Source organism: Amphiura filiformis, chromosome 12 (assembly GCF_039555335.1).
Source record: "Amphiura filiformis chromosome 12, Afil_fr2py, whole genome shotgun sequence".
Classification (NCBI taxonomy): domain Eukaryota; kingdom Metazoa; phylum Echinodermata; class Ophiuroidea; order Amphilepidida; family Amphiuridae; genus Amphiura; species Amphiura filiformis.
The window spans coordinates 2,508,898-2,534,477 of NC_092639.1; the positions used below are offsets into that span (position 1 = coordinate 2,508,898).

At 36.3% G+C, this 25,580-nt stretch overlaps 8 non-coding genes across 8 annotated transcripts; 1 reads left to right on the forward strand and 7 right to left on the reverse strand.

The window, feature by feature from the left end:
* Positions 1-10,946: 10,946 nt before the first annotated feature.
* On the reverse strand, positions 10,947-11,019 carry Trnar-ucg (transfer RNA arginine (anticodon UCG)). Its single transcript has one exon. It is a non-coding gene; the product is annotated as a tRNA-Arg (tRNA).
* Positions 11,020-11,753: 734 nt separating this feature from the next.
* Trnav-aac (transfer RNA valine (anticodon AAC)) lies at positions 11,754-11,826 on the reverse strand. Its single transcript has one exon. It is a non-coding gene; the product is annotated as a tRNA-Val (tRNA).
* A 1,958-nt stretch (positions 11,827-13,784) lies between these two features.
* Trnav-aac (transfer RNA valine (anticodon AAC)) lies at positions 13,785-13,857 on the forward strand. Its single transcript has one exon. It is a non-coding gene; the product is annotated as a tRNA-Val (tRNA).
* Positions 13,858-15,140: 1,283 nt separating this feature from the next.
* Positions 15,141-15,213, reverse strand: Trnav-cac (transfer RNA valine (anticodon CAC)). Its single transcript has one exon. It is a non-coding gene; the product is annotated as a tRNA-Val (tRNA).
* Positions 15,214-16,710: 1,497 nt separating this feature from the next.
* On the reverse strand, positions 16,711-16,783 carry Trnar-ucg (transfer RNA arginine (anticodon UCG)). The gene has a single exon. It is a non-coding gene; the product is annotated as a tRNA-Arg (tRNA).
* A 1,239-nt stretch (positions 16,784-18,022) lies between these two features.
* On the reverse strand, positions 18,023-18,095 carry Trnar-ucg (transfer RNA arginine (anticodon UCG)). Its single transcript has one exon. It is a non-coding gene; the product is annotated as a tRNA-Arg (tRNA).
* A 2,334-nt stretch (positions 18,096-20,429) lies between these two features.
* On the reverse strand, positions 20,430-20,502 carry Trnar-ucg (transfer RNA arginine (anticodon UCG)). The gene has a single exon. It is a non-coding gene; the product is annotated as a tRNA-Arg (tRNA).
* Positions 20,503-22,539: 2,037 nt separating this feature from the next.
* Positions 22,540-22,612, reverse strand: Trnar-ucg (transfer RNA arginine (anticodon UCG)). The gene has a single exon. It is a non-coding gene; the product is annotated as a tRNA-Arg (tRNA).
* Positions 22,613-25,580: the final 2,968 nt, after the last annotated feature.

The following is a 25,580-nucleotide window of genomic DNA, read 5'->3' on the forward strand; positions in this document are numbered from 1 at the left end:
AGTTACAAGCATTTGATTAGACGAAGGTCCAGTTTTAAAAGTGACAAACTGGCCTATTCAAAACTCCACGGACTAGACATCTGGTTTGAGAGTGGTGAATATAGCTAATTTATGCGTTTGGCTTTAATTTAAAACAAAAGGAACAAAGGAAAACTGAAACGAAAGAACTGACAAATAAAATGAAAGTTATGAAAAGTACAGAGAAGTAAAAACTGAAATAAAAACTGCTTGAAATCAAGCTTCATTGAAGAAACTGTGTTGTCTCTTTGTTGCACTTGTTGGAATCCTTTTGCGCCGTGTATAGGCCAGTTTGTCACTTTTAAAACTGGACCTTCGTCTATTCAATTGTAACTTGTAAATGTAATCTACCAAAAAAACGTTGACAACGTAAAGAAATCAGCAAGTTTAAAAAAAAACCCTCGGCTCACTTTTTGAAACTTGGTCCCATTTGTAAAAGGTATTAATTTAAACTTCATCATATTTATATAAATTTAAAACATTTCCAGAAGTGTAGTAGGCTTGTAATCTTGTTGGAAACGCTGTATTCTGTTGAAATAAAATAAAACACTGATTTCCTGTTGGTATTCAAAATGGGACCAAGTTTCAAAAAGTGAGCCGAGGTGGGTTTTTTAAACTTGCTGATTTCTTTACGTTGTCAACGTTTTTTGGTAGATTTCTTTTCTTTTTATGAATGTAACCAAGTAGCTCCAAGCTTGGAAAGTCATCAGGTTACAAAGTGCTCCATAAAACGAAAAATAGATGTTTGAAGTTGCTGTTCATGATTTATGACAATAAATAATTAAACAAAACTTTATCAGTCGTTTATTTTAAAACTTGCTCGTCACGCGTGACTGAGGCGTACACAATGATCAATATATATTTTAATATACTTTAATTATTCAAGGCAACGTAAATATGTACAGAAAATGTAAATATAAACAGCACACACCCAATGTTGACAATGCCAGAGAGATACGGAGAGTAAGTCCGATTTACTTCCAAGTTGGAACTGGTAAATGCGCATATATTTAAGCCTATACTACGGAAGCGTCTAAATGCCCTGACTAGGCAAGATAATCGTGTTTGAATGTTTGTGGTTCTTTATAGCCCTGCGGGCCAACCTAGTTGGATATGCCTATTAAGCGGCGGTTATCTGCGATCTTTCGTGGTTTGTGGTTTTAATTTCCCTTATCAAGCACTGGCCTCTATCGGGAGCTAATTTATAGTTTAAGCTTGTTGGATATCCATATTTCGTGGTTTGTGGTTCTTCGTAGCCCTGTGGGGCAATCTAGTTGCAAATACAAATTTCGCGGTTTGTGGCTCTTCATTTCGTTTCATTTCGTTTATCGCGGTTTGTGGTCTTAATTTATTGGATATCCATATTTCGCGGTTTGTGGTTCTTTATAATCTATAGGCCTGTGGGCAATCTAGTTGGATATCCAAATTTCGCGGTTTGTGATTCTTTGTAGCCCTGCGGGCCAACCTAGTTGGATATGCCTAGTAAGCGGCGGTTATCTGCGATCTTTCGTGGTTTGTGGTTTTAATTTCCCTTATCAAGCCTGCCCTCTATCGGGAGCTAATTTATAGTTTAAGCTTGTTGGATATCCATATTTCGTGGTTTGTGGTTCTTTGTAGCCCTGTGGGGCAATCTAGTTGCATATCCAAATTTCGCGGTTTGTGGCTCTTCATTTCATTTCATTTCATTTTATCGCGGTTTGTGGTCTTAATTTGTTGGATATCCACATTTCGCGGTTTTTGGTTCTTTGTAGCCCTGCGGGCAATCTAGTTGGATATCCCTATTAAGCGGAGGTTGTCGGCGATCTTTCGCGGTTTGTGATTTTAATTTCTCTTATCAAGCCCTCTATCGGCAGTTAATTAGTTTAAGCTTGTTGGATATCCAAATTTCGCGGTTTGTGGTTCTTTATAGCCCTGCGAGGCAATCTAGTTGGATATCCAAATTTAACGGCAGTTGTTGGCGATCTTTCGCGGTTTGTGGTCTTAATTTGTTGGATATCCATATTTCACGGTTTGTGGTTCTTTATAATCGATAAGCCTGCGGGCAATCTTGTTGGATATGCAAATTTCGCGGTTTGTGGTTCTTTGTAGCCCTGCGGGGCAATCTAGTTGGATATCCCTATTAAGCGGCGGTTGTCAGCGATCTTTCGCGGTTTGTGATTTTAATTACCCTTATCAGGCCCTGCCCTCTATCGGGAGCTAATTTATAGTTTAAGCCTGTTGGATATCCATATTTCGTGGTGTGTGATTCTTTGTAGCCCTGCTGGGCTATCTAGTTGGATATCCAAATGTCGCGGTTTGTGGTTCTTTATAGCCCTGCGGTGAAATCTAGTTTGATATCAATATTCAGCGGCAGTTGTTGGCGATCTTTCGCGGTTTGTGATTTTAATTTGTGACAATTTATAATATTTATTGCAAATATAATTTCAGATTGAACTGTGAACAGAGCCAATGATAAATGTGTTTTAAATAACGAAGATGTCATGATAGTCAGGCATGGTGAAAGCATCTGGATGGTGAAAGTAGGCCTAGGCCTAGGCCTAGATGAGAATAAAAAATCAGACATGTTTGTTTGATGAAAAAAAAATATCATAATAGCAATGGATGTTCGAGATGGTGTTATTCTTGATTTATGACAATACATTGGTTAACAAAACATTAAGAAAAAAAAGTGGTGGGAAGTTTCGAACTTGAGCAAAAATTCATAAATGGATTAGAAGTCCAGGACCTTAACCGCTTCGCCACGGGGACGACCCGTTATAACGACGTGTGAAAGTGGAGTATTTATTAATATGAATGTATGCTGTGGTCCGGAAAGAATAAAAGAATTGCGAAAAACTTGATTTTTTGGCGAATGGGATCCAGAATTTGTATGTAGGGTATCCAGGAATATACTAGGGTATATTTGAAAGTGAATCTCAAAAGGTAGTGCGACAGTGACAGCCATGTATGGCTGTAGCAGTGACGAAAGATTGTGGATATCAGTATGATGATAAAGGTGCGATGATGGTTATTTAGCGCGTTAGCGCTGCTCACTAGCAAAATTGCAAATTGCGCGGTATTTGCAATTTTCTGTTATTTCCACGTTAATAGCGCTAATATCGCCGATAGCGTGATAATAGCAAACCTCTGCTATTTCGTGCTAATTGTGGTGAACCAATTGCGCGCTATTACCAAAAGTGCTAAAACTGTTCTCGGCAAGGTAAGTGATATTAGCGCTAATATCGTTAATAGCGGCCATTAGCGTAATGCGTGCTATTAGCGCTATTAGCGTGAGTCGTGCTATTTTCATCACTAACGCTATTAGCACTCATTAGCATGTCACTTGCAAAAGTTCTAAAAATGCTCGCAATAGCGTAAGGTTTGCTACTACGCTATTAGCACTAATAGTGCTAATAGCACTCATTAGCGTGAGATGCGCTATTAGCGCTAATAGCGTAATGCGTGTTATTAGCGCTATTAGTGCTAATAGCGCTAATAGCACTCATTAGCATCAGATGCGCTATTAGCGCTAATAGCGTAAGGCATGGTATTAGCGCTATTAGCGCTAATAGCGACAGGTATGCTAATAACGATATAATATTTTCTACGGATGGTAGGTGCTATTAGCGCTATTAGCGCTAATAGCGCTAATAGCACTCATTAGCATGAGATGCGCTATTAGCGCTAATAGCGTAAGGCATGCTATTAGCGCTATTAGCACTAATACCGACATGTATGCTAATAACGATATTATAACTCATTGTATTATGTGCCAAATTGTTTATTTTCTGCGAATGGTAGACGCTATTAGCGCTAATAGCACTAATAGCACTCATTAGCGCGAGGTGCGCTATTAGCGCTAATAACGTAAGGTGTGCTACTAGCGCTATTAGTGCTAATAGCGTAGTGTGTGCTAATAGCGATATTAGCGCTCATTAGTGTATCGTTTGCAAATTTTAAAATTGACCATTTTCTACGGATGGTAGGTGCTATTAGCGCTAATAGCGCTAATAGCACTCATTAGCGTGAGATGTGCTATTAGCGCTAATAGCCTAAGGCGTGCTATTAGCGCTATTAGCGCTAATACCGACAGGTATGCTAATAACGATATTATATTTTCTACGGATGGTAGGTGCTATTAGCGCTAATAGCACTCATTAGCATGAGATGCGCCATTAGCGCTAATAGCGTAAGGCATGCTATTAGCGCTATTAGCGCTAATACCGACAGATATGCTAATAACGATATTATGACTCATTGTATTATGTGCCAAATTGTTCATTTTCTGCGAATGGTAGACGCTAATAGCACTCATTAGCGCGAGGTGCGCTATTACCGCTAATAGCGTAAGGTGTGCTACTAGCGCTATTAGCGCTAATAGCGTAGTGTGTGCTAATAGCGATATTAGCGCTCATTAGTGTATCGTTTGCAAATTTTAAAATTGACCATTTTCTACGGATGGTAGGTGCTAGCGCTAATAGCACTCATTAGCGTGAGATGTGCTATTAGCGCTAATAGCGTAAGGCATGCTATTAGCGCTATTAGAGCTAATAGAGACAGGTATGCTAATAACCATTTTACAACTCATTGTATTATGTGCCAAATTGTTCACTTTCTGCAAATGGTAGACGCTATTATCTCTATTAGCGCTAATAGCGTAGTGTGTGCTAATAGCGATATTAACGCTCATTAGTGTATCGTTTGCAAGGCCGCAGGGCCAGCAGGCCCGAGGCCGCAGACTCCCATACGACAACTTAACACTCCAAGTGAGTTCCAATATAAATAGGCCCCACAGGGCAAGAAACTTAGTGTGACTGCTGTCCCCAACATCAACAAAAACATCAAGGCCGAAGGGCCGACAGGCCGAGGCCGGTGACTCCATACGACAACTAAACACTCCAAGTGAGTTCCAATATAAAAGGGCCCGCAGGGTAAGAAAGCTTGTGTCACCGCTGTCCCTACCATCAACAAAAACATCAAGGCCGCAGGGCCGGCAGGCCTGAGGCCGGTGACTCCCATACGACAACTAAACACTCCAAGTGAGTTCCAATATAAAAGGGCCCGCAGGGCAAGAAATTTAGTGTGACCGCTGTCCCCAACATCAACAAAACATCAAGGCCGCAGGACCGGCAGGCCCGAGGCCGGTCACTCCCATCCGACAACTAAACACTCCAAGTAAGTTCCAATATAAAAGGGCCCCGCTGGGCAAAAAATTTAGTGTGACCGCTGTCCCCACCATCAGCAAAAAACATCAAGGCCGCAGGCCCGGCAGGCCCGAGGCCGGTAACTCCCATACGACAACTAAACACTCCAAGTGAGTTCTAATATAAAAAGGGCCCCGCAGGGCAACAAAGCTAGTGTGACCGCTGTCCCCACCATCAACAAGAAACATCAAGGCCGCAGGGCCAGAAGGCCCGAGGCCGCAGACTCCCATACGACAACTTCACATTCCAAGTGAGTTCCAATATAACTAGGCCCCACAGGGCAAGAAACTTAGTGTGACTGCTGTCCCCAACATCAACAAATAACATCAAGGCCGCAGGGCCGACAGGCTCGAGGCCGGTGACTCCCATACGACAACTAAACACTCCAAGTGAGTTCCAATATAAAAAGGGCCCGCAGGGTCAAGAAAGCTAGTGTGACCGCTGTCCCCACCATCAACAATAATATTAGAGCCACAGGGCCGGCAGGCCTGAGGCCAGAGACTCCCATACGACAACTAAACACTCCAAGTGAGTTCCAATATAAAAGGGCCCTGCAAATCAAGAAATTTAGTGTTACCGCTGTCCCCAACATCAACAAAAACATCAAGGCCGCAGGGCCGGCAGGCCTGAGGCCGGTGACTCCATACGACAACTAAACACTCCAAGTGAGTTCCAATATAAAAAAGTGCCCCGCAAATCAAGAAAGCTAGTGTGACCGCTGTCCCCACCATCCACAAAAATATTAAGGCCGCAGGTCCGGCAGGGCCGAGGCCTGAGACTCCCATACGACAACTAAACACTCCAAGTGAGTTCAAATATAATAAGGCCCCGCAGGGCAAGAAACTTAGTATGACCACTGTCCCCACCATCAGCAACAAACATCAAGGCCGCAGGGCCGGCAGGCCCGAAGCCGGTGACTCCCATACGACAACTAAACACTCCAAGTGAGTTCTAATATAAAAGGGCCCCGCAGGGCAACAAAGCTAGTGTGACCCCTGTCCCCACCATCAACAAAAAAACATCAAGGCCGCAGGACCGGCAGGCCCGAGGCCGGAGACTCCCATACGACAACTAAATACTCCAAGTGACTTCAAATATAAAAGGGCCCACAGGGCAAGAAACTTAGTATGACCGCTGTCCCCGCCATCAGCAACAAACATCAAGGCCGCAGGGCCGGCAGGCCCGCGGCCGGTGACTCCATACGACAACTAAACACTCCAAGTGAGTTCCAATATAAAAGGCCCCGCAGGGCAACAAAGCTAGTGTGACCGCTGTCCCCACCATCAACAACAAACATCAAGGCCGCAGGGCCGGCAGGCCCGAGGCCGGTGACTCCCATACGACAACTAAACACTCCAAGTGAGTTCCAATATAAAAAAGGGCCCCGCAGGGTCAATAAGGCTAGTGTGACCGCTGACCCCACCATCAACAAAAATATTAAGGCCGCAGGTCCGGCAGGGCCTAGGCTGGAGACTCCCATACGACAACTAAACACTCCAAGTGACTTCAAATATAAAAGGGCCCCGCAGGGCAAGAAACTTAGTATGACCGCTGTCCCCGCCATCAGCAACAAACATCAAGGCCGCAGGGCCGACAGGCCTGAGGCCGGACACTCCCATACGACAACTAAACACTCTAAGTGAGTTCCAATATAAAAGGGCCCTGCAGGCCAACAAAGCTAGTGTGACCGCTGTCCCCACCATCAACAACAAACATCAAGGCCGCAGAGCCGGCAGGCCCGAGGCCGGTGACTCCCATACGACAACTAAACACTCCAAGTGAGTTCCAATATTAAAGGGCCCCGCAGGGCAAGAAAGCTAGTGAGTCCTCTGTCCCCACCATCAACAAAAACATTAAGGCCGCAGGGCCGGCAGGCCAGAGGCCGGAGACTCCCATACGACAACTAAACACTCCAAGTGAGTTCAAATATAAAAGGGCCCCGCAGGGCAAGAAACTTAGTGTGACCGCTGTCCCCACCATCAGCAACAAACATCAAGGCCGCAGGGCCGGCAGGCCCCTGAGTCCGGTGACTCCCATACGACAACTAAACACTCCAAGTGAGTTCCAATATAAAAGGGCCCCGCAAATCAAGAAAGCTAGTGTGACCGCTGTCCCCACCATCAACAATAATAATATTAGAGCTAATAGCACGCTGTCTCTAGACTTAGAATATTTTTAGATTTAGCACAATTGCATATGACGTGCTATTAATTGCTATTAGCGCTAATAGCGCTATTAGCGCTAATAGCACGCTTTCCCTAGACTTAGAATCTTTATAGATTTAGCACAATTACATATGACGTGCTATTATTTGCTATTAGCGCTAATAGCGCTATTAGCGCTAATAGCACGCTGTCTTCAGACTTGGAATCTTTTTAGATTTAGCACAATTGCATATGACGTGCTACTATTTGCTATTAGCGCTAATAGCGCTAATAGCACGCTTCCCTAGACTTAGAATCTTTTTAGATTTAGCACAATTGCATATGACGTGCTATTATTTGCTATTAGCGCTAATAGCGCTAATAGCACGCTATCCCTAGACTTAGAATATTTTTAGATTTAGCACAATTGCATATGACGTGCTATTAATTGCTATTAGCGCTAATAGCGCTATTAGCGCTAATAGCACGCTGATTCTAGACTTAGAATATTTTTAGATTTAGCACAATTGCATATGACGTGCTATTAATTGCTATTAGCGCTAATAACGCTATTGGCGCTAATAGCACGCTTTCTAGACTTAGAATCTTTTAGATTTAGCACAATTGCATATGACGTGCTATTATTTGCTATTAGCGCTAATAGCGCTATTAGCGCTAATAGCACGCTTTCCCTAGACTTACAATCTTTTTAGATTTAGCACAATTGCATATGACGTGCTATTATTTGCTATTAGCGCTAATAGCGCTATTAGCGCTAATAACACACTGTCCCTAGACTAAGAATCTTTTGGATTGAGCAAAATTGCATATGACGTGCTATTAATTGCTATTAGCGCTAGCGCTATTAGCGCTAATAGCACACTTTCCCTAGACTTACAATCTTTTTTAGATTTAGCACAATTGCATATGACGTGCTATTATTTGCTATTAGCGCTAATAGCGCTAATAGCACGCTATCTCTAGACTTAGAATATTTTAGATTTAGCACAATTGCATATGACGTGCTATTAATTGCTATTAGCGCTAATAGCGCTATTAGCGCTAATAGCACGCTGTCTCCAGACTTGGAATCTTTTTAGATTTAGCACAATTGCATATGACGTGCTACTATTTGCTATTAGCGCTAATAGCGCTAATAGCACGCTTTCCCTAGACTTAGAATCTTTTAGATTTAGCACAATTGCATATGACGTGCTATTATTTGCTATTAGCGCTAATAGCGCTAATAGCACGCTGTCTCTAGACTTAGAATATTTTTAGATTTAGCACAATTGCATATGACGTGATATTAATTGCTATTAGCGCTAATAGCGCTATTAGCGCTAATAGCACGCTGTCTCTAGACTTAGAATATTTTTAGATTTAGCACAATTGCATATGACGTGCTATTAATTGCTATTAGCGCTAATAACGCTATTGGCGCTAATAGCACGCTTTCCCTAGACTTAGAATCTTTTTAGATTTAGCACAATTGCATATGACGTGCTATTATTTGCTATTAGCGCTAATAGCGCTATTAGCGCTAATAGCACGCTTTCCTAGACTTACAATCTTTTTAGATTTAGCACAATTGCATATGACGTGCTATTATTTGCTATTAGCGCTAATAGCGCTATTAGCGCTAATAGCACACTGTCCCTAGACTAAGAATCTTTTTGGATTGAGCAAAATTGCATATGACGTGCTATTAATTGCTATTAGCGCTAATAGCGCTAATAGCACACTTTCCCTAGACTTACAATCTTTTTAGATTTAGCACAATTGCATATGACGTGCTATTATTTGCTATTAGCGCTAATAGCGCTAATAGCACGCTGTCTCTAGACTTAGAATATTTTTAGATTTAGCACAATTGCATATGACGTGCTATTAATTGCTATTAGCGCTAATAGCGCTATTAGCGCTAATAGCACGCTTTCCCTAGACTTAGAATCTTTTTAGATTTAGCACAATTACATATGACGTGCTATTATTTGCTATTAGCGCTAATAGCGCTATTAGCTGTCTCCAGACTTAGAATCTTTTTAGATTGAGCACAATTGCATATGACGTGCTATTATTTGCTATTAGCGCTAATAGCGCTAATAGCACGCTTTCCTAGACTTAGAATCTTTTTAGATTTAGCACAATTGCATATGACGTGCTATTATTTGCTATTAGCGCTAATAGCGCTATTAGCGCTAATAGCACGCTGTCTCTAGACTTAGAATATTTTTAGATTTAGCACAATTGCATATGACGTGCTATTAATTGCTATTAGCGCTAATAGCGCTATTAGCGCTAATAGCACACTGTCTCTAGACTTAGAATATTTTTAGATTTAGCACAATTGCATATGACGTGCTATTAATTGCTATTAGCGCTATTAGCGCTAATAGCACGCATTCCCTAGACTTAGAATCTTTTTAGATTTAGCACAATTGCATAGGACGTGCTATTATTTGCTATTAGCGCTAATAGCGCTATTAGCGCTAATAGCACGCTGTCTCTAGACTTAGAATCTTTTTACATTTAGCACAATTGCATATTAAGTGCTATTATTTGCTATTAGCGCTAATAGCGCTATTAGCGCTAATAGCACGCTGTCTCTAGACTTAGAATCTTTTTACATTTAGCACAATTGCATATGACGTGCTATTATTTGCTATTAGCGCTAATAGCGCTAATAGCACGCACTAGACTTAGAATCTTTTTACATTTAGCACAATTGCATATGACGTGCTATTAATTGCTATTAGCGCTAATAGCGCTATTAGCGCTAATAGCACGCTTTCCCTAGACTTACAAACTTTTAAGATTTAGCACAATTGCATATGACGTGCTATTAATTGCTATTAGCGCTATTGACATATTTGCAAATGAGGCACTAATAACTGCTAAAACGCTAAAAGTGGTTTGGTAATAGCAGTTTTAACGGATTTTTCATTAGCGTTGCTATTAGCACTATAATGCATAGAGATAGCATACTAATTAAATGCTAATAGCATTTTTAGCATAATAGCGCTAATTCTGCTATAAGCCATCATCGCACCTTCCTCAGTATGATTAGCTATGATTTTCCACTAATTTTGGCTATGAAATACCGCGTGAAATAAAGCAAGAATGTTTATTTATTATCAAACAATCGGATTGACTGTATGATTGGTGTAACTTTTTGAATTAATGAGTTATTAAAATATTACACTTTGGATAGTAAATACGATTTAGCATGGTTTTAGATATATTTTGTACCCAGCGAAAAATATCATAGAACAATAGCGTTTTGTTTCGTGTAAATATAGTCCCGCGGTGCATCTTCTTATTCTTCTTTATCAGTCGTTTTTTTAAAAACTTGCTGGTCATGCTACCGCGTGACTCTAACTTTACTTCTTGGGTCACATTGCATTCAATGTGGTGTCAAAATGCGCAGGATTAGATAGTGCGTCTATTAAATAAAACAAACGTACCCCAATATTGTTCAGTTTTAAAATTGTGATTATTTTTCCAAGTGTAAGGATACTCTTTTTGCGCAGTATACATGAAATTGCCAAAGTAACAAAAACTAATGAAATAAAATAACTCACAGTTTAATAAAAGATAACGACCACGATGGGATTCGAACCCACAATCTTCCGATCCGAAGTCGGACGCCTTATCCATTAGGCCACGCGGCCAATGCCACGACTAACTTTTCGAATTATTAACAGAAATATGATAACATTATTTTTATCACAGTATTCTTCTTTTTTTTCAAAAACCCGGACGTGAAACATGTTTTTTATTTCTGGTTGTTTTTTGGGGGGTCTGTTCTTTTTCCTACTTTTTTATTTTCTTGAAATTATACAAACGACAATATTTTTGTTTTTTATGTATTGGTGTTCATCATTGTATATCTTCATATTTTCTTTAAGTTTGTAATTTTGTTTTTCTTAACTTGCTTTTGTATTGCGCCTTGAACATCTTGTTTTGATGGTATGTGTACGCGTTATAAATCCATTAAGTTAATTGAATTAATAACTTGAAAATACATACCGGTAATAATTATGTTATTATTATTTTAAGCATCCATTTTGGAATCATGGAATTGCAAGCTGAGAAAAAGGCCAAAGAAAATAATAGTTTTGTCTCATGTTCCCCGCTCGCATTTGATTTATTTTATTTTGTTTTTAAACAAAATTCGACCGATAATCGGCTGTAAACTCGATGTTTAATTTTAATTTTGTTTCTGTTCGCTTCGCAACTCCATTATTATATAGAATTGAATTTACATGTGTTTTGATATTAAATACCCACAATTGGCGTTTTTCAATTTGATAAAAATAAAATAAAAAACCGCATACTGTATTAGATTTCAAACTCCCATGGGACATGATGCAAAGCAATTATTTTGCTTGACCTAACAAAAAATTGTTTCCGCCTGGGCTCGAACCAGGGACCTTCCGCGTGTTAGGCGGACGTGATAACCACTACACTACGGAAACCTCTGTGACAATATAGCAATTTGTTTACTTATCAACTACACATTTATATATAGTCTATACGAAAATGCAGTACTAACATTGATTGGTTTATAAAGTTCTACAAGTGACTTGTGGACGCATATAACCTTATCAATGAAATGCTTCATCTGTTATGTTCAATACTTAATCCGATAAGTGATCGATGAAGATGTGATCGTGGAATTAAACCATATGGATGACTTCAATTTCATTGATTCTTTATGATTACAATATTAAAGAAAACAACAATGATAAAATACTATCTTATCTCTCTCTCTCCCTTCCCTCTTCACATCCCCCCTCTCTCCAGCCATCCTTCTTTCTCGCACTTAATTTCTTTCTAACTTAAAAGTTACCAACTTTTCACACAGTTGCTTGAAACTTTCTCAACATTGCCTAGACTTAAAACAAAAGTTTGCAACATTGCTGACACTTGTGCACAGATCACACTTGCAAGCGTTTTAGGAGGTAAAAGGTAAACTTTATATATCTCAAAATGCAGTACTTGATGATTGATTTATAAAGTTCAAACAAACGTGCTATATATAAGTTTGTAAATGTAAACCTGTATGACGTGTAAGTTTTTATCTGCTTTCTAATTGTTTTACAACTTACTCTCTTATCTCTCTCCCTCTACCCCTTTCCTCCCCTGTCCCCTCCATCTCTCCTCCCTCTCTCCAACCATCCTTCTCTCTCGCGCTTAATGTCTTTCTCACTTAAAAGTTACAAACTTTTCAGATTGTTGCTTAGTTTCTCAAAATTGCCTAAAGATAAACCAAAGATAAACTATAGTTTCAACTACTGAGCGAAATGAATCGGATATCGTCAAAACTCATTTAGTTGTTGATAGAAAGTGGTGACACGTTTTTATGTATTCTGTGTTTTGGGTGATTTTTTTTTTGGGGGGGGGGTCTTTTTTCCTTCTTTTTTATTATATAAACGACAATATGGTTGGTTTTTATTTATTTCTTTTTTCGAGGGGGTCTGTTCTTTTTTCCTTTCTTTTTTTCTTCTTTTTTGTTATATAAACGACAATATTTTTGGCTAGTTTTATGTAGTGGTGTTCATCATTGTATATCTTCATATTTTCTTTAAGTTTGTAATTTTGTTTTTCTTAACTTGGTTTTGTATTGCGCCTTGAACATCTTGTTTTGATGGTATGTGTACGCGTTATAAATCCATTTAATAATTTAATTAATAATATTTTCCCAAGTTATCAATTAACTTAATGGATGTATAACGCGTACACATACCATCAAAACAAGATGTTCAAGGCGCAATACAAAAGCAAGTTAAGAAAAACAAAACTACAAACTTAAGGAAAATAAAGAAAATAAAGAAGACGAAGAAAAAGGAAAAAGAGTATACCCCCCCCCCCCCCCACCGAAAAAAAACCCCATAAAAACGTGTCACCTCTTTTTATCAATAACTAAATGAGTTTTGAGGATATCCGATTCATTTTGCTCAGTAATTGAAATGATATAGTTTACCTTTGGGTTAGCTCCTTAAAACGCTTGTAAGTGTGAACTGTGCACAATTTTCAGCAATTTTGCAAACTTTTGAGCGTGTTTTCAGCAACTTTAGGTAATTTTGAATAAGTTTCAAGCAACTTTGTGAAAAGTTGGTAACTGTTAAGTGAGAGAGAAATTGAGTGCGAGAGAGAGAGAGATGGTTGGAGAGAGGGAGGAGATATGGAGGGGAGAGGGAAATGGGAGGAAAGGGGCTGAGGGGGAGAGAGATACGAGAGTGAGAAGCAAAATAGTTAGAAAGCAGATAGAAACTTACAAATAATTACATGTCAAACAGATAAACTTAATAACAGTACATTACTACGTTTGAATGAACATGATAAATCAATGCCGGAAATCAATGTAAGTACTGCATTTTGGGATAAAGATGTAGATGATATAATGTTCAGAAATAGCTAGATTGTCACAGTGGTTTCCGTAGTGTAGTGGTTATCACGTGCGCCTAACACGCGCAAGGTCCCTGGTTCGAGCCCAGGCGGAAACATATTTTTTGTTAGGCCAAACAAAATAATAGTTTTGTCTCATGTCCCATGGGAGTTTGATATCTAATGCGGTATGCGGTTTTTATTTTATTTTCATAATTGAAAATCGCCAATTTTAGGTATTTTATAATATCAAAATATAGATAAATACAATTCTCTATAATGCTTATGTTCAGCTGAAATAAGGCTAAATCTACTAGCGTTACAATTTTGGAGTTGCGAAGCGAACAGAAACAAAATACAAAATAAAATTCAACTTCTGCAATTTTGCTTGATCGCAGCATAAATCAAATGCGCGTGGGAACATGAGGCAAAACTATTATTTTCTTTGGCCTTTTTCTCAGCTTCCGTGATTTATAAATATTATAATCAGTTCACATCCTATAGGCTACAATAAAATGCACGTTTTAATGTATTATTTCTGTTTTTTTAATTATTTAAACGACAATATTTTTTTTTTATGTATTGGTGTTTATCATTGTATATCTTCATATTTTCTTTAATTTGTTTTTAAATTTTTTGTAATTTTGTTTTTCTTAACTTGCTTTTGTATTGCACCTTGAACATCTTGTTTTAATGGTACGGTATACGCGTTATAAATCCATTAAGTTAATAACTTAAAAATACATAATATAAACACCAATGTTATTATTATTTTTTAACATCACAATACAGCGTACTTTAGAAAAGCAGAGAGCTTCGTATATGAGCTCTGGAGATCATGTGAAAATTTACAAAAAAGATAGAAATAGATCAACAATACAAGAGAAATGCAAATAGATCTCTGATCAAAGGTACAATAGATAAGTTTTTTAGTTCAGTTGTACATTTTATTGTAGCCTAAGATGTGAACTTATTATATTGTTCATTTATAAATCATGGAAGCTGAGAAAAAGGCCAAAGAAAATAATAGTTTTGTCTCATGTTCCCGCACAAGCAAAATTGCAGAAGTTGATTTTTTTTTTTTAATTTTAACGAAATTAGTTTTTTAGTATATTTGAAATTATAAATTATTTTATTTTGTTTTTTATGTTCAATTTCAATTTTGTTTCTGTTTGCTTCGCAACTCCAAAATTATAACGCTAGTAGATGTAGCCTTATTTCAGCTAAGCATAACCATTTAATATATAGAATTCTATTTACCTATATTTTGATATTATAAAATACCCAAAATTGATGTTCTTCAACTTATAAAAATAAAATAAAAAATCGCATACCGCATTCATTTTCGAAATCCCATGGGATATGAGACAAAACTATTATTTTGTTTGGCCTAACAAAAAAATGTTTCCGCCTGGGCTCGAACCAGGGACCTTGCGCGTGTGAGGCGCACGTGATAACCACTACACTACGGAAACATCTGTACCACATTTACTATTTGTTAATATTTTATCAACTACAAAATTTATCCCAAAATGCAGTACTTATATTGATTGATTGTGTCCAATACTTAATCCGATAAGTGATCGATGAAGATATGATCGTGGAACCATTGTGATTTATATGGGTGACTTCATTTGTTCTTTATGATTACGATTTAAAAGAAAACAATAATAATAAAATACTGATAAGTATGATACAGTAGTTGTAGTCCTTGCCCCTATAATATACATATCTTACTTGTCACCAATGCGCTATAATTTTTGAGAAAATTGCAAAAATAGGCACAAAATTGGCCAGGGGTGTAGTACCCCCTTAATAACTTAAAAATACATAATATAAACACCAAAGCTATTGTTCTCTTTGGTCCTTTTGTCTCAATACTTTTACTATTATGATACTCGTAGCTTGAATTTATATTTTCATGTTAGAGTGATCCATATTTCTTTGAACTCATTGTAATGTCTTAAAACCCCTTATTGTTTTATTGTCATGTACATACACGTCATATATAGATATAAAATTACAAAAACAATAAATGTAGATAATTATTATCAAGCACGTCAATAGTCAAAGTGAAAAACTATGCAAGTTCGTATCTATTCATTTTGATGACGTGTTTTGTCTTTTGGTCAAAAGTAAACATACCATTCAGACGGATTCCCACGAATATGGAGATGAATATTCACAATTTTTTTGAGAACTATTTAAGGGCTGGGGTATGAACGTTTGGACAGTATTTATTTTGGGACATTAGAGCACATCAGACATATCGAATTGCATTCTGAATACGAAGAATGTCATTCTGATATCAAATAATTTTGATTTTTGAAATTCGCAATTTAATACACATTTTATGGCAAATCATTAAAATTGATATTTTGATATTTAACAGTACGTGAAGTAAACTTTATAAATCTGATTATTTATACTTGAAGTGTATGTAGGTGGGATGAAAAGCCGACGATCAATTGGAAATTTTGACCTTTCGTATTGAAGATATGGATTTTTTTCCCCAAAACACCAAAAAAAATTAGGTCTTTTGGGAAAAAATCCATATCTTCAATATGAAAGGTCCAAATTTTCAATTGCCCGTCGGCTTTTCCTCCCTGCTACATACACTTTAAGAATATATCATTAGATTTATATAATTTACTTCGAGGACTGTTATATATCAAAAATTTGAAAAATATCAAATTTTTATAATTTGTCATAAAAGTTGTATTATATTGTGATTTTCAAAAAATGAAAATTATTTGATATCAGAAAGACATGCTTCGAATTCAGAATGCAATTCGATAGGTCTGAGGTGCTCTCATGTCCCACAAAAAATACTGTCGAAACGCAAATAAATAAACGCTCATTTTAGAGCCCTTAAAACATTGACTTTACCACGTAAACATTTATTTTATCACGTAAACATACCATACCCTTTAAAAGTTGAAGCAGTAACCATTGATTCAATCAAAAGTCAACGACCACGATGGGATTCGAACCCACAATCTTCCGATCCGAAGTCGGACGCCTTATCCATTAGGCCACGCGGCCAATGACATGATTAACGTTTCGAATCATTAACCGAAATAATGATTACTTTCGGTAACGTTGAGGTTTGATTAATATTTTTGAGGCATTACATAAAATGAAATGTCTTCCTATATAATGTATTTTTTCTCAGTATTCGGTATAAGCTTTCATTTGATTGAAAATTAACCAAAAAATTACACATTATCGTCGGCTTTTCCTCCCAGCTACATACACTTTAAGTAGGCCTACATATCAGTAGATTTATAAATTTTACTTCGAGGACTATGAAAAATCAATTTTTATAATAATTTGCCATAAAATGTGCATGTTTTATATCGTCATATTTCAAAAAATCAAAATTACTTGATATCAGAAGGACATTCCTCGTATTGGGCTATTCCAGATGTATTCCGCACCCCCCTATGGAAGACATTTAAAAAAATACAATTCCAGCTGGAATTGAGATGTATCTAGAATTCCAGCAGTCATTTTTAGCAAAGATTCCGGCTGGAGGGTATGGAAGACATTGAGATTAGGTGAAATTCCGGCTGCTAAAATAAACGAAAAAACAAGAGTGGGGATTGTGAAAGGCCATGATGTGCCTATGGAAGACATTCACATTTGTTAATATTCCGGCTGGAAAATGGTCAAAAATGCTCCAATTCCAGCAGAATCTTCACTTATGATCACCATCTCGCTTAACCTATGAAAGACATTTACTTGAATTCTGACTGGAAACAAAAAATGTTCTAATTCCAGCTGGAACCCTATGGAAGACATTTACATTTATGTGAATTCCGGCTGGCCATATTAGACATATTACCACAATTCCGGCAGTGTCTTCCATGGGTTTTTCCTGACATGTGAATTCCGGCTGTCAATTTAGACCCGAATTCCGGAAGTGTCTTCCATAAGGGGGGGGGGGGTGCGGAATACATCTGGAATAGCCCATTAAGAATGCAATTCGATATGCCTGATGTGTTCTCATGTCACACAAAAATACTGTGCAAACCTTGATCCCTTGAGTACATATCATTAGATTGATACAATTTACTTCGAGGACTGTTAAATATCAAAAATATAAATTTTTAATTGTCATAAAATTGGTATTAGGTCTATATCTAGAATTACAGAAAAGGACATCTAATGACTGAGGTCCCACAATAAATACGTTAAAACGTTGCTATCCGAGCCCTTAATGAATGTGTTTGTTTTATTTTTTTGGTCAAAAGTTATCAGAGTGACCAAAATTATGATTATCGACCACGATGGGATTCGAACCCACAATCTTCCGATCCGAAGTCGGACGCCTTATCCATTAGGCCACGCGGCCAATTGCATGTGAATCCTTTAAACTGTATCCAAAATATTGTTCGTTCTCATCTTTTCCAATTTTAAATTTTGAAGCAAATAATGATTATTATGTTTCGTCAACCTTCATGCTACCCACGCACTATTTACTATATAAGCAAATAATGAAATAGATATAGAAGGATATTAGCGAAAGCGAAAAAAAATACCGTATAATGTTGCCAACCAATTCAATTATCGAATTATATTCTTTATATTTATTGTTTTCACGAGTTAATATTAAAAGATAAAATTTTAAAGCGTTTCTAAATAATAATACCTTCAAAAACATTCAAAACCAAATTTCCTTTAAAGACATGTGCATGTACATGTAAAACTGTCTTTGTAGCTCTTACGTCATCAATAGAGAAAACACGAAATGTTTAAATTTAATAACCACTATTTCTTTTGATGTTTAAAGATTTGGTGAATTCATTTAATTAGTGAGTTTAATTGTTCCTGTCTTTAATAAAGGCTGGTGGTTCAATAGATGTGGTATGGGCCATCTATGATGTAACTAATATATCAATATAATAATATGACCGATAGATCCCAGATCGTCCCTGAATGATGACTCATACAAGATGGCTAACAACCTATAGTCTGTTTCGTTCAAAATAGACGAGGTGTAAAGAAATATTAAACCCGTTTTTGTCACTTGGCAAGTGCTTAAATTGTTCGAATTTATATTTTATTTCAAATATTTAATTTGCATGAAGGAAGGAACTATTTAGAAAGAAACTGGAGTATTTATTTTTTTAATCTGTAACAAAACGTGATGGCATATTATATTTTTTTACATCGTTAGTTATATTTTGAAAAGAAATTTTACAGTATTTACAAAATCATCTTTAAACACTTGCAATGAAAATCCATTATTGAGTATATTTCTAGAAATTGGGACAATATTCACCATATTGGTATATAATAGTTGAGTCGTGCAATAAAATAACTATAAATGAAGCAGAGATGAATGAATGAATGAATGAATAATGAACGAATGAATGAATTGTTGAATGAATAAATAAATAAATAAATAAATAAATAAATAAATAAATAAATAAATAAATAAATAAATAAATAAATAAATAAATAAATAAATAAATAAATGGATGAATGAATGAATGAATATAGATAGAAATCAGAGATATTTATGCAGTATTCAAAAAATTAAAAAATCAATTACGTACAATCTATATCTGCTGATAAAAGTTCACGTGAGAAAAACAAATTTACAAAGAGCTAAAAATTAATTTATTTAGAATTAATTTACAATAATATCGCGAATCGAAAAACGGAAGTATTCCTTTTTTTGAGACTGACTCTATAAATATAATTCCACATGTGGGATAATTGCGTGGTGCTGCCATCAGGTAGTGCAAGGTGTGCACAGGTAGATAGATGCTATTATGTGTCTTATACCTACCTATACCTATATGGCCGACTAACTAAAACCCACTCATATCATTAAAATTAATGAGTTATTATAATAAAATTACAAAGATCGGATATGATTGATTTTGAAGGTAAAAGTGTCTTGAGTTTACAATTTGCTTGAATGAATTCAAAATAATTTGAAAATAATTTGAAAATAATTATATAGAATTTCTATAATTGAAATGAAGGCTTGGCTTGTCAACATTTGATATTTTGTTAATAAAAGTAACGTGGATTTTTATTGGGATTGAACAGCTCTGAGTTCATTAGGTTTTGTGTTTATTGATACATGAGTCAAAATAATTTGAAACAAATGTTTCGGTACTTTGGGCCACTTTAAAACCACCATTTTCTTTCAACACGTAACGGAAACATACATATAATTTTTTTTTAGTTTTTGGTAAAATCCCTCGTTGTACATGCTACATTACAATTTCAACAAAAAATTAATTTAACATTTTTCAAAATAATGCATAATCAGGAGCCATTTGCCAGTTTTAGCCATGTAACTAAAAACTGCAGTGTACTTCTTAATATTGAAATATAAATTGAGTCAAAGAATCTAATAATTGCATTTATTGATATTTCCATGGGCCTTGTGGTTCTTGGGTAAAGGATAATAACATATCAACACACATATCAACACACAACGTGTACGTTTTTCGCTCCCGAGAAAGATCCTGCTCATGGGGCGGAAATGAGACCCTTATAATAAGTCTTGGGATCTCCTTTATAGAACCCATACAATTCCTCTTGTGTGTCAGCTTTATTTATCTCACTATTTGAGTGCAAACACCGGTACATATGTCATGCGCCCCTCCGACCTGCCTTAATGGATAAAACAAAACAAAAAGGTTAATTTGTAGAAAAATTTCGTTATCGACCACGACGGGATTCGAACCCACAATCTTCCGATCCGAAGTCGGACGCCTTATCCATTAGGCTACGCGGCCAATTACGTTATATGATAAAAGCAATGTGTGCTTTCCCGTAGCAATTTTACATTGTGGGTAGGTAGTCCAAGCAAAAACGGACCGACCTAAAACATGAAGTGCTTAAAACTTTAAAACTACAAGTGTTACAACAGCAAATTTGGTATCAAATGAAAAGTTAACAGTCATTCTCTTTACATTATAATAAAGTCCTCTTACAGTTCCGTTGAAGCATGTTTACCATAAATTTTCTTATAGAAACCCTGTTTTTGGACAAATTTGTTGCTTTTTGAGTAAATAAACGATCTACATTTTTATTTGCCTTTGCACATCTTCAACAAGGTTTTATTTAGTGAATATTCCATGACTTTTTCATTTCGTTATAGTAAAGATAATTTTGACAAGTGAATGAATCTGCAAGAATTTTGTTGCACACAAACATTATGTAGCCAAAAGTTTCCCATGGTATAAAAATCTCAACCTTTTTTTAGAAAATTGTTGGTGTACGGCTGTGGATCATGAAAGCACCCTCTGAAGGGCACAAGCTTTCGAGACGCATTTTGAGGCATTGTATTTAGAAGTGCCTTGGAATTTAATTTTTCGGTATTATCTCTCTCAGACATTTGGTGTTATTTGTAGATTTAAACAGGGCACTAGGCGAGGACATGGAAACACAATTCCCAGAAAATCTTGAGAAGTGACACAAAACAATTGGGATGATTTTTTTTGTGAAATACAAAAGATATATAGGCCTACGAAAATGTAAACAATTTTTGTGTAATTGCCATCTTCTTTAGTCAAAAGGTTATTTTTGTAGCCACAAAAGCTTATTATATATCTCTAGTAATGTCAATCAAAAGGTTCTTATTTCTAATCCAATTTATTTATTCATTTATTGGATCAGAAATAAGAACCTTTTGATAATTTTTTATTTTACGACATGCTTTGTATGTGTGTTCTTGGTGTCTTTTAGCGAGTAATGTAAATAAATAAATAAAATGAATAATTTGAATTTACTCTATTCAACCATATGTTCGACAGTCCTATCATTGTATACAATTGCGAATCGTTTGGGATCATATTAAGGGCTGGGGTATGAACGTTTGGACAGTATTTATTTTGGGACATCAGAGCACATCAGACATATCGAATTGCATTCTGAATACGAAGAATGTCATTCTGATATCAAATAATTTTGATTTTTGAAATTCGCAATTTAATACACATTTTGTGGCAAATCATTAAAATTTATATTTTTGATATTTAACAGTACTTGAAGTAAACTTTATAAATCTGATGATTTATACTTAAAGTGTATGTAGGTGGGATGAAAAGCCGACGATCAATTGAAAATTTTGACCTTTCGTATTGAAGATATGGATTTTTTTCCCAAAACACCAAAAAAAAAAAATTAGGTCTTTTTGGGAAAAAATCCATATCTTCAATATGAAAGGTCAAAATGTTCAATTGACCGTCGGCTTTTCTTCCTGCTACATACACTTTAAGAATATATCATTAGATTTATATAATTTACTTCGAGGACTGTTATATATCAAAATAATTTGTCATAAAATTTGTATTATATTGTGATTTTCAAAAAATGAAAATTATTTGATATCAGAAAGACATGCTTCGTATTCAGAATGCAATTCGATAGGTCTGAGGTGCTCTCATGTCCCACAAAAATACTGTCGAAACGCAATAAACGCTCATTTTAGATCCTATGGAGTCAAAGAATCCAATAACTGCATTTATTAATATTTCCATGGGCCTTGTGGTTCTTGGGTATGGAAAGGAATAAAAATATATCAAAACAAAACGTTGTGTGCGTTTTTCGCTCCCGACAAAAATCATGCTCATGGGGCGGAAATGAGACCCTTATAATAAGCCTTGATGGGATCTCCATTATAGAACCCATACAATTCCTCTTGTGTGTCAGCTTTACGTTTATCTCAATATTTGAGTGCAAACAGCGGTACATAGGTCATGCTTCCCTCCGACCTGCCTTAATGGATAAAACAAAACAAAAATGTTAACTCGGAGAAAAAATCTCGGTATCGACCACGATGGGATTCGAACCCACAATCTTCCGATCCGAAGTCGGACGCCTTATCCATTAGGCTACGCGGCCAATTACGATATATGCTAAAACCAATGTGTGTTTTCCCGTAGCAGTTTTACATTGTGGGTAGGTAGTTCCAAGCAAAAACGGACCGACCTAAAACATGAAGTGCTTTACTTTAAAACTAGTACAAGTGTTACAATAGCAAATTTGGTATCAAATGAAAAGTTAACATTCTCTTTACATTAAGTCCTCTTACAGTTCCATTGAATCATGTTTACCATAAATTTTCTTATAGAAATCCTGTTTTTGGCCAAATTTGTTGCTTTTTGAGTAAATAATGATTTACATTTTTAATTGCCTTTGCACATCTTCAACAAGGTTTTATTTAGTGAATATTCCATGACTTTTTCATTTCGTTATTGTAAAGATAATTTTGACAAGTGAATGAAGAATTTTGTTGCACACAAACATTATGTAGCCAAAAGTTCATATGGTATAAAAATCTCAACCTTTTTTTAGAAAATTGTTGGTGTGCGGCTGTGGATCATGAAAGCACCCTCTGGACTGAAGGGCACAAGCTTTCGAGACGCATTTTGAGGCATTGTATTTAGAAGTGCCTTGGAATTTAATTTTTCGGTATTATCTCTCTCAGACATTTGGTGTTATTTGTAGATTACTCAACATTGAGCTCATATTCGCTACTTGCACGGTTCCGCCATTATGCACTATGTGCGGGGAGAGCCTCGAACTGGCAGCATACATGAATGGGAATTGAACTAGTCATAACGTTCTGTGTAAGGTTACATAATTCTTCCTTTCATGTATGCTGCCAGTTCGAGGCTCTCCCCACATAGTGCATAATGGCGGAACCGTGCTAATAGTGAATAAATCTAACTCAACAAATGAGTAAACAATTACTCAATGTTGAGTAATGTTTTACTCAACTGTTGAGTTGTGACCTTTTTACTCAATGTTGAGTGAAATATTTTTTGCAGTGTAAGAAGAAACCCGAATTCTCAAATTAAGTAGCTCTAAAAAGAGTTACTAATATATATATATAGGATTTCCCAGAGCTCATTCATCCAGAAGACGTGATACAAACTAACTAGTAATATATATTTTGATTTTCTCATTTCTTTTTACTTCAACTGCATAACTAAGGTCTTTCATTTCAAGTTTCCATCAATCAACAGGTATATCATTCAACAAAAGTGCCTCAACATGCAAAAATGAGAAATCGCTGAGTGATTAAATATTAATAATCTCAACATTTTCAAAATATAAAAACTATATCATTTTGACACATCTATTCGCGCTTCATCCAATCCATTCTTCTTTTGGTTCATAACACGTCGGTGTTCAATTATTTTCACCGTGTTTACAGTACGTTGCATAAAATAATAATTTGACAAATAAGTGTTTGTATTTGGCTTATTTTATATGAAAAGTGTGATCCATGAATATGTCGGTCAAACGACTGACCTACTTTTTAATTTAGATTCATAAGACTTTGTTTACCTTCAGGACGATCCATTTTATTGCTTACTGAAGTACAAAAAAAGCTCTCATCAATAAGACACGATGGTATGTCCTCTTGCAGTTCTGTAAACTTGTTGCATCATTATGCTTGCACACGTTCTGTGTTAATTTACAATGTAAATAGCAGAGAAAAAGAAACTTTGTAGCAGAAGAAGAACAAGAAGAGACGGAAGAAGAAGAAGAAGAAGAAGAAGAAGAAGAAGAAGAGGAAGAAGAAGAAGAAGAAGAAGAAGAAGAAGGGGAGGAGGAGGATGGGAACTTGAGGAGAGAAGGAGAAGGATGAGGATAAGAAGAAGAAGGAGGAAGAGGATGATGATAAGGAGGAGGAAGAAGAAGAAGAGGAAGAAGAAGAACAAAAAGAAGAAGAAGAAGGAGGCGGAGGAAGAGGGCGATGATAAGGAGGAGGAGGAGGAGGAGGAACAGGAGGAGGAGGAAGAAGAAAAAAAGAAGAAGAGCAAGATGTTTTCGAGTTTCAGCAGTTCCACATTTCCTGTAAAAACTCCTTCGATTAAAAATTTGAGAAGAAGCAATTAGGTTAGTCTTTATATCTTTATGATGAATGTGATTGATTCACTGTCAAAAAGGAAAGTTTGCCAAGACTATGTCATATCTTAAATATTGAATGATATAAAATAAATAAGGACAGCACCTGTCGGATCTATTTTTAGAACATAAGTACATTATAAAGATGAAGAAAATAGAATATTTCCCACTCAGTCTCTCCTCAAATAACAAGAAAATATTCATGTGTGAGATATGACTCGTTATCCACAGCCAGGTAGGCAGTTGCAATCGGAATAATTGGGCTATTCCGGTTGAAATCCATGAACTCCCTACCATGCAGATGGGGTGTAGATTTCAAATGGAATCACCCATTCTAGTAACCCCATTTGAAATCCGTACTCCATAAGGAGTATGTATTTCAACTGGAATAGTCCATTTCGTCAAGTGCTCTCCACATTGATAAGTGTTTTACCGCAGATTTCAACGTAACAAAGCAAGATATTCATAGCTTTATGGGAAAATTATCATTCTATCTCAAGAACCACTGACCCAATACCTGTCATGTTTGTACTCATTTCAATGCATTTTGCACGTAGATATCAAATATGTTCACAGAAATGTGAAATTCGTCATTTTTTTCACAATTTGTAACAATTTTACTCTTAAGGTTACTCTCAATATGTGCATGTGAGGAAGGGTTAGGTGAATTCGTGAATACCTTTTGCATTTATGACTTAAATCATAATATTTTGTATGCGAGTTAAACATGTTGAGTAGTAAATTCATTGTACATCTATAGTGCCTTTCTTAATGATACTTCTATAAAGCATGGAAGTAAGATACCATGTATATGAAGTAAAAGAGCAATGTGCGGGTAAATTTCTACAGCAAATTAATTGCAAATTTCAGTGGCGGAAATTTATTTGAAAACTGCACGAATGTTTCAAATGCTATCGATATTTATGAATATTTAATCAAACATTTCATGAAT